The 18,218-nt window shown below is 35.2% G+C and overlaps 1 protein-coding gene across 5 annotated transcripts in view; it reads right to left on the minus strand.

Moving 5' to 3' along the window:
• LOC139776651 (organic cation transporter 1) overlaps nt 1-17,999 on the minus strand; it is a 97,960-nt gene extending 79,961 nt beyond the window's left edge. For 2 of the 5 annotated variants that reach the window (XM_071713492.1, XM_071713484.1), the window contains exons 1-2: nt 17,755-17,999; nt 17,528-17,569 (exon numbers count right to left, since the gene is read on the minus strand). The gene's annotated coding sequence lies outside the window, so the exon portion shown is untranslated. The remainder of the gene's footprint in view (nt 1-17,527; nt 17,570-17,754) is intronic. The other 3 variants (XR_011719141.1, XR_011719140.1, XR_011719139.1) reach the window with 3 other exon arrangements.
• Between the last annotated feature and the right edge of the window lie 219 nt (nt 18,000-18,218).

Genomic DNA, 18,218 nt, shown 5'->3' on the forward strand with positions numbered 1-18,218 from the left:
TCGTGTTCCTTTTTATACTTTTAGCGAGCTATATTATTTCTTCAATCTAATATTTTTAAAGATAATTTAAATAAATTATAGAAAAACCTGCAAAATCATACTTGTATTCGCTTATTTCTCGCACAACCTCTCTGCACCTTTTTATAAACTTTTATTAATATTTTTACAATTTGATAAACATAAACGCGGATAAAATAATAAAATTTGTTAGTAAAAAATTGTGATAATAACATTTTCGTATCCGCAAACTCTTTCCTAAATTATAATATAACGTATACAAAATTTATTGACAATGAGACAGGTTGTTGCGTTACTCGCGCATTCTGCCTTACATTAATATTTATGTGACACGGTATGAGTGCTCACAAGGCATCGCGAGGAGCCATCAACCCAGACTGGTTCTCACTTAATCCTCGCATACGCTTCGAGGGTTTTTATTAAAGGGAGGAGGAGAGAGCAGCCTGTGTATATCCGTCTATCATTGCTCGCGTGCGAGCGCACGTGCGCGAACGCGGCTTTGCGAGTTCAAGCAACGACGTGAAAAATTCGCGACGGTTGGAGCAAAAAACTCGGTGGCAAGGTGACAGCGTGAATTTTTCTGTCGACCGTGAAAGACTCACATTCATCAGTCTGATGGCCCGTACTTAATGCCCGCATACAGTAGCTGGGATATCAACCGCGGCTTTACCTGCGTTTCAGAGAAAAACTGTGCACATTTTATTTCACGTATCCGTAGCGGAGGAACAGAGGAAAGCGTGTGGTAAAAATATATAAGTTTCGCACATTATGGAATGTATTAGGCCCAATTAGCGTACCCAAAAACGACGCGGTAATTTGTCAAAAATCAACGATATGTGACCTTAGGGACGCGTAGGAATGCAATAATAATAAGAAACTCTAAACTTTTTGTGACCACTTAAGAACGTGATAACTTCTTCACCTTCGAAAACTAGTTTTTCGATGTTTCACGTATATTTACTTCAGCGATAATATAAGAAAACTCTCAGATGAATCATTTAGAAACTTTCTAACAACGATAAGACCCTTTTTGGACTTTATACAAGAGAAGTGTCGGACTGCAAGTTCAGTTCACTGCAGTTCCGCGACACGTTAAGATCTCGTCGTACTGTATCCGTTAGGTAAGCATATAATACTGTGTAAATTCAAGTATCCATGTAAAAGGTGTTTGAATAATTTCTTTTATTGTAAGAAGTTTCACAACTCTAATTCTGTATGTTATGTATTTTTTTAAGCCCAAGATCTATCCAAGTCAAGAACTTTTATATTTTACACGTAAAAGTTGGCGAGAAATATACTCAGCAATTAAACTTGTTAAACAATGTTTCACCTTTCGTAATTAAATCCATCTGTCTAATTTTGAATTTGATTTATGTGATACATGCCAGCAATGTAAGGAAGGAATTAGAATCGGCCGACCGCGGCTATAAACGTCGCATTCTTGATGTAAACCCAAGCTTAATTAAGTGTAAATGCGAAGCATGAGCGGACCGATGCTCATCAGCCTGATGGGCTTTTACTTAACGTATGTGTTGTCTCGCGACAACACACGACGCCCAATGGTACGCGTATAGTTACATGATACGAATTACACAAGCGTGGAAAGCGAATGGCCTGACATAATGTGTATTTCCGCGTCCAGAGTAAATTGCCGGAGTTAATGAAAAAAAATGGCCGGAACGAGAAAGTAGTACAAAAAATCGTATGCAATACGATTTGTCTTACAAGTATATCTTCTTTATATAAATAAATTACGGTAAAACAAAGTAACGTAGTTATTAACAATTATAATGTAAGAGCAATATATTTTCAAAGATTTAAGACATTATTTAACATTCACATGTTTAATCATGAATTATACGAAGTAAAGCAAATATAAAAAAAATTCATGATATAATCTCTTTAGAAAAAAAGATCATATCTTAAAAAACCAAGACGCCCAATTGGGCGATAGAGCAAATGCTGTAGCACGGCGCGATGAATAACGTTTTTGCCGGAAGATACGGCGCGAATAAATCGCGATTTCAAACTATCCTCCAATCGTTCTTCATGTATCGCCGAAATTCACGGTCCAATAGTATCGGATTTTGTACGGGCACACAGCTTGCTTAATAGATCCCCGGATGAATGGATCTCGTGATAAAAAGATGAAGAAAAACAGTCGATAAAAATTGTCGATAATTCTTTTGATTTGTCACAGGTCTCGTTTTCTGAAATACGCGCGCGTACCATATTATATTTTATGGCCACAAAATATATCCGCGAAAGGTATTGTACAGAACGACATATAACGTCCTATATTACATAGCGAAACTTACATGAAAAACGACGTCAATAACTTGTTATAACTTGTCCAATATATTTTGGCATAAGTTGATGGGATGAAGTAAATTTTACGATCGCTAATATTTTCGTTAATCGGCAACGTTATAGACATTTTTATTATTCAACAACAGTTACGGAGTCATTAGCACGTTCGTAACTTTCGTTTAATTTTTATGAATGCTAATGGCACACCTCCTCCGGTAACACTGTTACAATTTATTCAATATTTATTGTCGAAATGCGGCGTTACATCCCGTGACTGCCAATATTTTCGTCATCGCGGCGACAGGTATTGTACAATATCAGGAGTAACCCCTGATGCCGAAACTTCGATCAATATCTGCCGCACGGAGAATAATATCCTTGATAACGGGGGTCCTGCGATCTGTCGACTACTTGTTAATATTACAGTCTACGGCTGCCAATATTTTCATCACCCGGAGAACGGGGGTATTGTATGGCCGTTTCCGTCCGACGAAACTTCGTTCGGTAACTATCGCGCGGAAAATAATATCCTTGATAACGAACACTTGTCAATATTGCATTCTACGGCTGCAGAATACTCTACGTCTACATCATCGAACGCGGAGACAGGTATTGCGCGCGCGGGCGGGCATCACGGATAATTTCGGGTTTTCGAAAGTTTCATTAGCGAAAATTGAACGGGGCGCGATAACATCGTCGATACTTGTCGAGTACTTGCTAAAATGTCGCGTTTACACGCTATGATTGCAAATATTTTGATCACCCTGGGACAGGTATTGTACAGAGAATCGCGGAGATAATTTCGGCCGTTATACAGCCGTTGTAGCGATCAATATGCTAAACTGTACTCGACGCGCGGCATTACATATTGTCCCGCGCGTTGGTACGCGCGATCCACATATGTGCATACCACGGCGCGGCGCGACGAGGTCCGCGTATGGCAAACAATGATGAAGCTCAGCAGCCCGAAGCGATATTTCCAATTTCAAATTCGAATATATAAAGATCCGACGATGATAGGTGTCTGATAAAATGGGAATAAAACAGAATGGGATATTTAGAATAAAAATTCGGAATGTTTTTGTGGTATTAAACGCTGATGATCTATCACTACGCGGGCTTTAAATCTCCGACAGTTTAATTCACGAATTAAAAAGAATTGCGTAATAAAATATCCATTCGTTAAAAAAACACACACACATTACGTCGGATAAAACAAATCTATATCTGAAACCGAGCAATTATTTTGTCAGAAATTATTTTATTTATTTTATTATATAAAATTAATTTTCGTGTTTCGTGACGTTTGAGAATCCCTTGCGGATCAGATTGCGCACTCCCAGACTGGGGGGGGGGGGATATCTCGTGCGATACTCCTCTTTTATCTATGCGCGCGAATGTTCCTTTATGCGGAATTCCGGCACGAGAGCTCCAGCAGCCGAAACACGCAAGAAATGCCGGTTCGTTAGTAACGATCACGGTAAGTTTTGCGCGTGTGAGTGAACGATCCGGATCATATTCCGGTTTGCGCAAGCGGGGAGGGCGGGGCGAGGCGAGAGGTGAGAAGGGACGGCGCGGCGGCGCGGGCGGCGTGCATGCATGACCCCGTATGCATTCGTCGGGGTCGGGCACGTCTCCGGCGCGGCGGGAACTTGATCGCAAGTGATAATGCTCCTTAGTGATCAGCCCTTAGGTGCTCGAGATTCCAAACGCGTCTCCTAATGGTCCCTTATCGCCACCTATACCCTACTGGAGAAGTGCCACGAGACGCCCGCCGTCTCGACATAATATCCGCGATATCCGTCATGGTCGGTGTCATCGCCGAAACGATACTGCCGCAATAATCGCCTGCTCGCGTCGTGATCGCGCAATCATTATATTTAAAAAAAAAAGAAAGAATCGTGTTGACGCATTTCGCGCGCTTCATCCGATTTCCGTGCCTTGAAAATCAACCGGTCGATACGTTTCCGAACGTGACGCTGAATTTCGCGTGATTCTTTCGCGACCGTGGTCGATGTAATGACGACGATGATAAAAACATGTCCCACGGACGTGCGCGAATATCTCGCTGTTTGTTAATTCACTACTAATATCGTATTCACCATATTATGAATTTGCATAAGCGCCACATTGTTTAGAAAAACAATGTGATAATTAATTACGGGATAATGCAATAACGATCGACCTGTCGATAGCCGAAACTAATCGCAGCCGCAGAATCGCAAATTTTCGGGGAGGTCGTAAACTCGCCGTTGTACAACGTGAATGGAAAGTCCTGAATTTTATGAGGTCACCTAATACAGTGTCGGCCGCACTATTCAGACAGAATTCTACGATATCCGCGCCCCCGCGTGATTTGATCGATCGTAAATATCCGGCCGGTCTGTCCGCCGGCAAATTTGCCCGTTATGGTCGCTCTCCCGTTAATTGGCATGCAGGTCGAATCGCGCGGTGGAGCGCGCGCCGTTTCCGTTGCCTCGAAATGAATTTCGAGACAAACGGTAATGCCGCATTCCGAAAGATGCGCGGAATCGAAGCTGCGGTCGGGCGATATTTCTCCCGCTTTTCCGTGAAAAATTTTAAAGCGAAGCCAACTTTATACATCAAGAGCGTAATGCGATATCCTTGCACGATTTATCGTCTACTTTTTTAAGCGTAATGTTTGTCTTGCCTTTCTTTTGACGAATTTTACTCGGACGTTTAATTACATTTTATTAAATGTAATACGTCCAAATTGAAAAATTTTATACGTTGAAATTTTTAATCTAATTCATTTTGACTCTAGGTTTCATTTTATTTTAATTCATTTTTATTTCTCATAGAAACGTTTATATATTACGTATCTAATAATTACGGGCGGTGATAATAAGGTATCATTTGAAATCAAAATAATCTCCGACGGAATTAAAGAGAGCGAGAGTGCTGCGAAAGGAGATAATACGCGCTGATGGGGCGACGTTGAGCTCTCTCACCCAATATAAAGCTAGCATCCGCGGGAGAAGACCCATTTCCATAAACTGCCCTCTCTCTTCCCGGCCATGACAATAAATCAGATTACGCGAACATTTCGCACGCCGTACACCGTGCGTGAAATCCGCACCACGATTCGCGAGAAAGCAAATGATTGTCGGTGGCGAAAAAAAAGGGAGCCGCGAAAAGTGGGAGGAAGATCGTAAGAGCCATTTCGGTGGCACCAAGCTGTCGTTAAATGACGTAAACAATTTCCACAGCGTATTAATCCGCGCAGACGATCGTTCCCACGTAATTCGAATATGTTACAATGAGAATAATAATAATCGTTATCACACATATATGTAGATGATGTGTACACAGGGTGACATTCAATGGTGTGCAGCAAATAGAAGTGCTATACTCGATAAATTTACATGAGATATGTGCAAATCATGATATACATATACATTTTTAATATATCTCTTTAATTTGAATAAATAATTATTTTAAAAAATCTTTTTGATATATTAATTTGCTGTTAGTACTGGACAGTATTACCTACGATTGGGATACTTTTTTATTCTTATCAATAATATTAATCGGAGATATTGTAGAAGGAGATAAAAGTCTGTAGTCAGAAATTTCTGTTCGTGATGTAAAAATGTTAACTGTCAGCGTCTGCGTTAGCGCCGACAGATTCCGAAAAGTCGCGGACGCGAGCTTTCCCGACGGGGGTGGCCAGTTGAGAGATAGTAATACTAACTGAATCAGCCTGTATACGGTTATAGGAAGTATTCGAGCGCGCCCAGTTTTATAAACTGTTCCGCCGTCCGTGGGCGATAAATCAGATTACGGGGACGTTTTGCGCGGCGTATACGAGGCCGTGAAACGACGATGCATCCGCGGGCTGTGACAGCAAATGATAGTATCGCGGAATAACGAAAAACGAGCAAAGGGCGAATAGCTGAAAATCGAGAAAGAGAGAGAGAGAGAGAGAGAGAGAGAGAGAGAGAGAGAGAGAGAGAGAGAGAGAGAGAGAGAGAGAGAGAGAGAGAGAGAGAGAGAGAGAGAGAGTCGGCGCGGTGCGCAATTAATCAGGCTCGTTTCGCAGCAGTTATTATCGCCATTATTGTGCAAATTATGCAGAATACTTTCCATAATTTCCGTGTTATTTACAATCGGTTATACGGCCGAATCAACTGTGCGAGAGCGAGCTCGCCGCGCGCGCCGCGTTTCCGCATTCATATTCATATTTTACTCACCGGTGTGTTACTATACGCGATACTTTCGAGGCAATCTAGCGGCAAAAGCTCTGAATGTAATATACTGTCGATCGCTTTGCGAGTGAATCACGCGTGTTTTAATCGAGTTTAAAAGAATTCACTCACTTTTCGCGCTTCGAGAACAAAGAAAGAAATTCGTCGCGCACACTGCAGTTATCAACTACCCGTTCATTGATCCGGCTTTGGCGGTAATTGCGCGCGTTCCCCGATGTAACACAGTGCAGGGGAAGTCAGAAGTGACGACGGGATGTATTATCTAACCGGAGTATTTGCGCGCGAGTACAGTTTCATAAACTGCATGGCCGGTCGCGGTCATAAATCAGACAGCCCGAATGCAGCGGAATATGCTGCTGGTGGTGAACTCTCTCGCGAAACGTACGGGTGTGAACGCATCGCGAGAATAGGCGATGATAACTACTAAAAGGAAACAAGTGAAAGAAACGGAGCAGCTGGAAAGCAACAATACGGCGCAATACGCTGCTAGACAATAACGTAATGTATAAACTGTAAAACAATAATATCAACACATCTTAAATATTTTTAAAAAATAATAATTTTCAAATAATTAATAGTTTCAAATATTTAAAAAATGTTTATTGCGACAAAATAAAATTGAACTAAAAGTCCTACATACGTGACAAAGCATCGTTATAATGATTAATTAGGTGCGGCGTGACAGAGCACGAGAATAAATTTCTACTAATTCCATCATTGGATAATTAAACGTAATGATTAATAATAATTAGCGATTATATGCGATAACCGCATAAATTAAATATGCTTACTCCTGTTTCAAATTCATATGACACAACTCTCGCCTATTTGAATTAACGAGTAATTGTTCCGTTGGAATTTTGACATATTCGTGCACACACGCGCGCGAAATCTATTCGTCCGCGACGAGTCGAAGTCTGTTTCCCGCGTGTAAATGACGTTGCGCGAGTTGCGTGATGCAGTTTGTGAAATAGCTGAGCTACGCGCGTTGCGAGATATCCCCGCGCGAATTGTGCCAAGCGACAAAACAGCACGATCAAAGGCGTTTCCGCGCGTCCTATATGTCTCGTATTCAGGCAACGATAAATCAGATTATTGGCGAGACCTCGCACGCCACGTCCCGGGCCCATTTAGCTCGCGATGTAAGCGCGTTCTTCCCGCTCAAATATTTATGAAAGGCGCTCTAAAAACCGAGCGCGTTAAGTTATTGCGTGTCTTATTTCGCGAAGCGGCTAATGAATATAAACTTGCACGAGCGTAAGATCAGGGAGACCATAAATCTTCGTTACGATATGTAAATCTGCCAAACACAAGGTATACGAAAAATATGTTTTATGCGAAGCTAAAGTTTGTTCTTAAGAAAATCATTAGCCTTCTCTCTTTTTTTTTTTAAATTGCGTCAGGCATTAGATTAGAGAGACTGCGCTTTTTTTTTTAATTCTTGTTTTGGCGGGAGCTCACGAACAAAGAGGACGATAAATGCGATAAATTTCCGAGGGCGTATAATCGCGTATTACGCGGATAAAACGTTTTACGATAATAAAAGCGCCTGATTAAACTGGCGAGCTGCTATAAGCAACACGGGCGCGATAATAACAATGATAATTACGCGTAACATTAATGCGATCTGCAAGTGATAAATGCAAGTTTCAACGGTGATAGAGGAACGTTATGTCAGGCGGGTATTCGCGAGAATGCAATTTCGCGACTGTCCGACCGGTCACCGTGATAAATTAGATCGCTCGCTCGCGCGCACGGGGGCGCGGGTTCCCGTAGCTTTAGGCGAAAAACGTGATGCAACTGCCAAGGAAGTAAGGCATAAAAGCCGTGTAATTAGAACTAATTTTGTACAGTACGTCGAGCAAAGGTAAACACTATTGAGCTCTGTGCAACCGCACGGCGGCGCATGATAACGCCGAAACAGACGTCGGAATACGAATATTAACTCCTGCGTGCCGTTGCAACAATAGTTCCGTAATCATAGTGGCTAACTACATTTGGGAACTTCGCGTGTGTAGTAACTTGCAGAAGGCGAGCATTTCCATAGGTCGCGAGTCTCATTCGGGCCGACCGGTTGCGTTTGCGACGGTTGCGATATAATTCGAATTTCGCGAAGGCTGACAGTGACATATTTATAGTTTAGCTGCAATTTCTCGATGAACAAAGTAGTTTCACGGATTATATAATAATTGCGTGATTTTCATAATTCTATTGTTAACTTAGGCAACAGAGGGAGAATCCTCCCTCTATTAATATTTAGTGATTATTATTATATTTAGTGATTTAAATAAATTTGCATACACGCAGCCATAATACAATATTATAATAGTATTTTAATATTCAGGGGATTATAATTAGAATCTAAAATTTTCATAGAAAGGATGTTGAAGTCGCGATAGTTTTCTGAGTTATAAGCTATCAAATGTTGACGGATATCTCTATATATCGCATAAAGCGATATTTCCGCCATATCGCGATATATGTATATATTTGTTTAAAGAATGTCCATTTGTAACAGTTTGTTATTAAATTTGAATGTCTATCTTTTTTCATCTTTCTTTATTGTTTTCCCTTTTTACTTTTTTTATTTTTTAATCTTTTTATTTTTTTCTAATAACTAATTCACATTTTGCGGCTCAAAAAATTATATTGGTTATTATTGTCAACTCATGCCGAAACTGTTTCCGGGAACACGAATATAATTCAATAAAACATGAGATTAATTTTGCTTTAAAACTCTTAATTTTCAACAAAATGCTGAAAGAAATTAACCTCCACGATTAAGATTATTACGACTTCTCGCCGGTACGCGAATGTATTCCTTAACATTCATTTGACCCGAGAAACGTCAAAAAAGCTTTTCAAGGCAGCGATCTCAATTAAGAAAGTGGAGAAACCGTGTTTTTAATTGCTTCTGATAATAATTACTTATCGCGAAAAGTAATTTAGAAATCTTTTCGGCAAATATTTAACACAAATTCATAGAATATATTCAATATCAAATGAATTGAGAACGAGGTAAAATATGCAGGCTCTGATTTCGCAATAACCGACGATAATTTCAAATCATGAATATTTCGCAATAATATACTCGCAATTCCGTAATATTAAAAGCATTAAATCTCTAGTGGACATTAAATTTCGCAAATGAGAAGCTAATATTTGACCGTTGAGTTAATTACCGATAATTTTTTAAACAAAAAATTTTAAGTGATAAATTTTTCAAAATTATTAACCATCTCCCTATATTAAAATAAAAGCTGTTGAATTTTATAAGATCTATAAAAATATTAAATTAATTTAATCTAATCACGAATTTTATCTTATAGTGTGTGTATGCATCTAAAATAAAGCTGTCGCGTACTGATGTATCATTTATTATGTATATATGTATAAGTATATGTATATTTGAGTACTTGTATTCAATTATGTATCTATTATATTTCTAAAGTTACTTTAATCGTAGAATAATATTAATTTTTTCTATATATGTAACTAACTTTGTTTTTTTTAATTATCATGTAGGCATTGTGTTTTAATAAATAAGTAATCGATTAACATAATATAAGAAGTAAAGTTGTATGATCTAGTAAGGATCCAAGGATTCGAATTTGCAATTAATACTTTAATTGAACTTATTAATTATTTAGTAGTTGACACAACCGCAGTTGCATCGATAATTTAATGTACTCATTTTCTTTTGTTATTTTATCTATACGTTTACTATTATTTTGATCACAAGTATCGATTTTTAGATTAAGCGAAAAATGTTATTTTTAATGCACTTAAATGATCAGTAAGAGTATTAATTTCTTGTTCCATTTTGTGATTTTATCTTAATATTATTAATTTATATTTATATCTTGATTATCTTATGCTATTGTAAACATACAATTGATGCAATTCTCTACGTTTTTCATTGTATTAAGCGGATTCCTTCTTATATTTTTTATTATAATGTAAAAGAAATAAAACAAATATTGCACATTATATAGTTTGTTTTGCACAGTACCATTTCTTATATCCTGACAAGAAATTTTAGATAGTTGATTTATTATCTATTAGAAACATGAACTAGGAACACTAAAATATATATACAACATAGATAACTATATAATACTGTAAGGAGGAAGAGAATCAAAAGAAAAATCAAAAGAAAAATTACATGGGATAAATGCTGATACACTAGACAAAGAGAGAGAGAGAGAGAGAGAGAGAGAGAGAGAGAGAGAGAGAGAGAGAGAGAGAGAGAGAGAGAGAGAGAGAGAGAGAGAGAGAGAGAGAGAGAGAGAGAAAATTATTCAGTCACCGATTAAACGGCCGAATAAAATGGAAATTTTTGGATCATAGACGACTCTGATTTAGAATCTGTATGTTAAAACCAGATAGTCTTCTAGTCTTCTACCTTTAAGAAAGATAAATATATTGCAAAATACCTTTATACTTAATTTTTTATTTATTTAAGGTATTCTTCTACAACCTCGTGGTTATTTTTTTGTAAATAAAATTTTCTCGTCTAAAATTGACTTTTCACGTCTAAAATTGACTCATACTCCCTAGTCACAGTTTAGGTGAAACACAGGAGTGCTATACCGCAAGCGATATCAACAAGGTAGAGTAGACATAACGAGGGAAAAAGAAAGAAGATATCCATTGCCGATGTCTAACAGTCTAGATAATCCAGGAAATGAGATTCAGCTCTTCTAAACCGCCAGCTGAGCTCTGATCAAGTCAAATTAAACGCGATTCATACGCCTTGATTCCGATTCTTAGAATGATAGACGAGACCAGAGAAATGAAAGCGAGCCAGCGACGAATTCGAGTCAATCGATCGAGCTCTTACCCTTTAGGGTCGAATCGTTTGCCGGAGACAGAGCGTGTTCTCAATTAGCCGACTTGGTAGCAACAATGGTTGCTTATTAAACCGCGCGACATGGACCATTGCGAGTGACATGACATTCCGCGGCCGACGTCACCTCGTGCACTTGACGTGAGAACGTTGCAATGACCGGGCAAAGCCTCTGACGAGTTCGCGTACTGTCAAAACGTCGAAAGTGCGACTCCCGGCCTCAAACTATAGGATTCAATCGAATGGGAGTTAAAAAAGTCTTTTAATCCAATAACTTTAACGTCCGAAGCAAACGCGCGACGTGACGAACCGGCTGCGATTCGTTTATTCAACTATAAATCATCAGCAACGATGAGTATATCATGCATGAGCTTCTTCATCTTTTGAATATCGTATATACCTATAGAAGAAGTTGTCGTTAATGAAAAGCAATGTAATTATTGTAAGCTCTATGCATTATGCGAGGCATTATGTAATAAACATGTAATAAATAATCATGAGCTGAATTCCGAAGTGTCCGTAATAAGGAAATAATTACGTTTAGCATCTCACGTTACTTGTCGCGATCACGTTTCAAAGGGTAAGAGCGGCAAGCGCCGCTACTTGCTAACTCGAGTGTTTGTTCGTGACATAGTAGAGTGACGGCTTTGTATGCATTTGTAAATATGTCGCATAAATAAATTACAAAGACCAACTGATTTACCGCTTTAACTTTAAACCATTTAACGTTTTAGCGAAGAAATTTACGCCGAATATACCGTTTCTTAAGATTTAAATTGATTTCAATGGATGGGTTATTATCGTACATTAAACCTAACGTTTACTTAAAAATAAAATCTACCTTTTGTATATGTAATATGTAATTATAACTTTACGCCGAATTTTTGTGAGAAGAATCGTGACTAAGATGTGACTAATAAATTATGAGAATCTTTCTTGTGAGAACAGATGTGTGCAAAGAGATATGCAAAACCGCATGTTTTCAGTTCAATCAAACTTCATAAGGGAGAGTACACAGAGCATCGAAAAGTATACTTTTATATATAAAGTTGCGCAATTTGTTGAAATCAAGCGGTTTACTCGTAAAATCAAACGTAAAATGTGAAAAGAAAATTATTGAAAATATTATTCCACACACTTTCAGTCCGAAAATAATAGACATTGATATTAAGTCGGTAAGCAAAATAATATTTAAATCAGTGGAAACTTTAAGTGCAACGTAAGAAATATTCAAATTTAGATATCGTTAACTTTTATCCATAAACATCATGAAACTATAATTCAACAATTCTTATTCCTTTTTGCTTTGATAACTTACAATGCAAATCTATTTCAATAAAGTTGTCGTCTGGATATTTTTACGATATGTTAATCGAGAAAGTTGATCACGAGGACCGATGATCGTTAATTATTCGCGGAGAATAATTGCGTTTGGCGTCTTTGAGTACTTGTCGCGATCGCGTATCAAGGAGTAATGCGACAAAACACGGAGCGATTTGCGTCACTACCTGCCGGTTCGAGACTCATATAGTGCGAATGACAGCACAGTGGCCTCGGGTCAACGGAGCATATTGTACGCGCAAAAACACACAACCGCTAAGACCAAATAATACGTTGCCGCCCCGAAATTTCATTGTGTGTACAATACATTCACGCCAAATATTCTCAGGCGTGAAAAAAATTAGCTATAATATCCCGTAGGTACACTGTTAAATATTAAAGTACAAAATTTAAACTAATACTTTGAGTTAAATAACATTTCGTTATATTTAACTACCATGTGTGTCGAAATTTATTATTTTAACACAAAACAGTATTATTTTATCTCCACTAGTTTAGTTAAATTAGCATTGTTTTAGTTAAATTAATATTATTTTAGTTAAATTAACGACATATTTTGAGTAGGAGCAGAGACGACCTGTGAGAATAGAAAAATGATACAAATTATAATAAGTATAATTCGACCCTACGAATTTAACAGTGTACGCTAAAAATCTAACTTCTATTTCACGCAAGACATTTACCTATTTTTATATTTATATTTCTCATTTCCTGCTGTATGTACACTGAGAAAAAAATTATCTGCACTTTAGTAAATATTAGTTTGCATACAACTGTGACTCCACTTATTGAAATGAAGAACATTTTCCTTTTTATTAGTGTATTTTTTTTCAGTAAATACACATAGACTAATAAAAAGGAAAATTTTCTTTATTTTAGTAAATGGAGTCACAGTTGTATGCAAGCTAATATTTATTAAAGTGCAGAAAAAAATTTTTTTAGTGTAAAAGTGTATTTTTCTTAAATAATCAATGCAATTAAAAGAATAATGTCTTACGATTAGACATATTTCAGATAAAGATTGACTTATGATATATATTCAAGTTTTAAATAGCAGAAAAATAAATTATTTTTCTGACGTGCGAAAAATAACAAAGATAAATTATTATACGTTAAAGCTCCAGCATCGCGACCGTTATAGTCTGGGAGCAACTTCAGATATAAATATTCATACGCACGTTTCGAAAATAAAATTCAAAAATACAGTAACATTATACAAAAAAGGAAATTGGATTACTTATACGTAGATAACTCCACAATTGCTCACTGTCGCGCGTTTATATAGTCCATTCGTACGAATAAGCATTAAAGCAAGCAACAAAATTTATTATAAAAACTGGCATAGAGATAAAAATTTACGGTAACATTGTGCACTTTTTTATAATAAGAGAATATATAATTATATAATATAATATTATATAATATTATATAATTTAATTTATAATTCAAAGTAACGTGGTACATTTTATCATAGCTATATTTTATCAAAAATTTTATTCTGTGTCGTTAAATTTCATCCAATTTTTCATCTCTTTCCCATATTTTAAAAATAAGTTATGATAAAATATACTATTATATTCCTATCTGTCCGTGTCCCCCTGGCGCACCGAATTATATGGCCGCGATCATCTACGACATGCGATTTAAGATAAGCCTACTAGATGGAGGCTAATCCAGAAACCTGGGAAAATTTGCGAACGCTTGATATTTGAACGGGGATTTTAATCCGCAAATGATTGGGACTTAATTCGATGGGATTAAGTTTTCGTTTCTAATTATATATTATCGGACGTAATGCGAAAATGTTTTTTATAGCTCTTCTTCAGCTAAATAAAATAAGTATACTAAAAAATATTATATGCATTTTATCTTATAAATCTTATATTCATAGTCGATATATTGGCAACCTATTTAATTATATCTTCTCTTTTTGTTAAATCTACCTTCCGTTTGTTGACTCACATCTATTGTGGCCGCATTTCAATCAGAAATCGATAGGAAAGAGAAAAATGTCTTCTATTGTTGGCTAATCGTCATATCAGGAGTAATCGGCAAGACAACATTACTCCTGATTGTTAGACATACACGTCGATCACTACGAAAGATACTTGATAATCAGATGTTATTGAACGAGAATATTGATTATCGCATAATTGTATAAAAAAAATATTAAACAATTCTGCATGATAAGTGTATTCGAGAGAATTATACCTAAGCTCAGAAAAACTTTTTACCTCAAATCCGCTCTAATCAAAAGAGAGATTATATCTCGCGAATTGTCAAAGGACGAAGTTTGAAATATAAATATAAAACTTTTAAAAAATCAATAAATGAAAATTGTTAGACGTGAGCCAAAAGAATCTAAAGTTCATCAATATTTTAACATTGTTATTCAATTATATCTCGCGAATTGTCGAACAAAACTATGAAGTATAAATAAAATATCAAAACATTCAAAAGTTAATTAATAAAAAAATGTTAAATGTAAAAATTGCGGACTAAAAAAAATGTAAGATCTGTCGCTATTCGTATTCAACTCGAATTGGAAATCTGGAAATCAAATGAGAAATTCAGAATGAATGACGTGAGATCCGAAAGGACCGGAAAGGATTAATTATAATCGGTATTGCTATTAATATTATATGAATTTGTCATTCTCCCGCGTGACACCTTTATTTTTCATATCTTATTGTTGTATTCTGACACAAAATTATTTTTAATATAAGACAAAGTAAAAATGCATATTCCTTCAGAAAATATTTTAATATAACGGGCGTGGGGTAAACTACAAAATAATCTACGTAGGTATATAAGATATTCTTTTGTTTCGCGCTGAAGCATTTATCGGATCTCACGTCATTTTACTTTACTTTGATACAAAACCAAGATTAACAATGGATAAGCTTTAAAAAATTAAATTAAATTAATGTGATATGAATTAAGTAAAATTATTAATTTTCGTTTATTAATTAAAGTTAATTATTCGAGAAATAATTGTGTTTCAAGGGATAAACGATACACAGTGTGATTAATTATTCGTGATGTTTATAAAGTTCACTATGCTACAATACAATTTCTGATATCGCTCGGCGAAAAATGACACGAATCTAAAATAAATGACACTTTCCGTGCAATTAATATTGCAGTTAATATAAATTCTATGTATTCCTGCGATATACGTTTTTATCAGTTTTCAATCAATATAAATATTTTATTTTATATTGCCAATATAAACTGCCGAGTTATTTTTAATATGTAACATATTAAAAGTATACATATTTCAATAAGCATTTTAATATAAATGTATAAATTGATTAACTTTGAGATAATTTGTACAAAAAATTCTTCTGTTTGATAATGAAATATTTAATCACTCATGTCATATTGCATTTTAAATAATATAACATTTAATTATCAAGAAATATGATTAAACGGGCTATGAAAGATCAGAGAAATACAACTAGCACGCGTATAAAAATATATACAACAAATAATTATTTGTGCATTTTTTAATTAAATAACTTAATTGAAATATAAGCTATTGTGCGTTTTTTGTAAAATATTTCCTATTTTTCTGTACTTACGTATATTGAAAACATTAAAAAAGTAAGAATCTTATTGTCTTTTTTGCATTTTATGTAATATTTAACCCTGGAAAAATATTTAAGAAGAGAAGAAAAAAGAAAAATAAAACAACTGAACTGTAATCAATCAATATCTTGTTCCAGTCTTGTTTCAGTTTTCATATCTCATTGATGAGATATGAACCCAGTAAAGCAAATAAAATTAAATAAAACTTTTATATATATTTAAAACATGGCAATACTTTTTTACAGTTTTTTTTATTTTTACCTCAATTTTAACTTTTCATATTTAATTAATAATAAGTAATACATTCGAAAAATACTATGTTTTATATGAAATATAAAATTTCATAGACAGTGTTACATTCGATATTAATATTAATATATTATCTTCATGATGTTCTCTATTTTCCTTTTCTTCTTACTGATACAGAGTGCATGGATAAGTGTAAGTGACAATATACCTCTATCGAATTTGAAGACAATTTTTATTTGACAAGAATTACTCTTTAATTTATACTTATCCCTTTTTGTCGAGCATATTCCAGCTGTGGAATTTCCCATCTTTTTTTATTTATGTCTACGTATATTTCATATTAAATTCAAGCAGCTTGTGTGTAATTATTATTATACTGTTTACGACAACAAAATGTGCCACCAAATCGATGAATAATGCACTGAGGATAATCAGTTATATTATATAAATTTTATGTAAATGTATTTTTATAAGTATAATATATTGAGATGTATAGACTTTCCAAGGTTAAATATTTATACAAATTTTAGTCCATCTATTTCAAGAAGCAATGGACATGTGAGATATTATTTACCTATAATTTTATATTCAATTAAATTTCTAACTTTTTAAGTATTAACTAATATTAGATATTACAATAATCGTGAAGATATACACAATAAATTCAGATGTCAAATAGTTTATAAGAATATGTAATAATATCTATAGAATTTTGTCTCTATATCTATTATTATCGAAAATTTAATTTCTATGTAATTGTAAAGAAATAATTATTAATTAAAGAATAGCTTTAATTCTTCAATTCTTTTCTGATATATTCTACCTTTTGTATACATGTACATGTATTGTTTATATATTTGATTAATAATTTTCACAAGTCCACTACTTCAAGATTAAAATAAAAAGTATGTAAGTAAAAGTATAAGTGAGTAATACTCACCAGTGCGATGCGTAGAGGAATATATGTTTCACGCACGTTGATCTGTAAAATACAAATATATATCAATGCCCAAAATAATTAATATTTTTATATATATCAATAAAAATTTGTATTCATCTTTTCAATAGATAAATTAATAAAAAAATTACGTTACTTCCAAAAATTTTTTTATAAACTTTCGCAAGATTTGGTAAAGATCTACATAACAAAGAGTGAATTAAAATTACTTTATGATTGCTCCGCAATTGCCCGATGTCTTCTCCTCCTCTTGGATTGTTTCGTCGCACACATGTCTATAATGCACATTCGGATAATTATCGCGGTACTTCTCACTGTATTCCCGACGATAATCACATGCTAGAATAACGCAAAGAAAAGAATTACTTAATATTAAATATTAAAAGAAACGATCGCCACGATCCACAATTACATCTCGCTTCCACAACGTTTCGCGATATCAAACGCATATCTAACCTAACCTAACGAAAAAAAAGGAGAAAGGAGAGGGGGATAGATAGATAGATATAATTTATTATGCCCAAGCAATGGCTAAAGGGCAAAGATAAAAGTACAAGACTGTAGTTACAAAAGCGTGTGCATGCTCTCTCTCATAAGGCGAGCAACCAATGATCCAGCATAAAAACAATTAATATAGGATATAGACATAGAGTATAACGCAATAAAATATAGC

This window comes from Temnothorax nylanderi, unplaced genomic scaffold (assembly GCF_030848795.1).
Source record: "Temnothorax nylanderi isolate EJ_2023f unplaced genomic scaffold, tnyl_v1.0 TNYL_tig0005_pilon, whole genome shotgun sequence".
Lineage (NCBI taxonomy): Eukaryota > Metazoa > Arthropoda > Insecta > Hymenoptera > Formicidae > Temnothorax > Temnothorax nylanderi.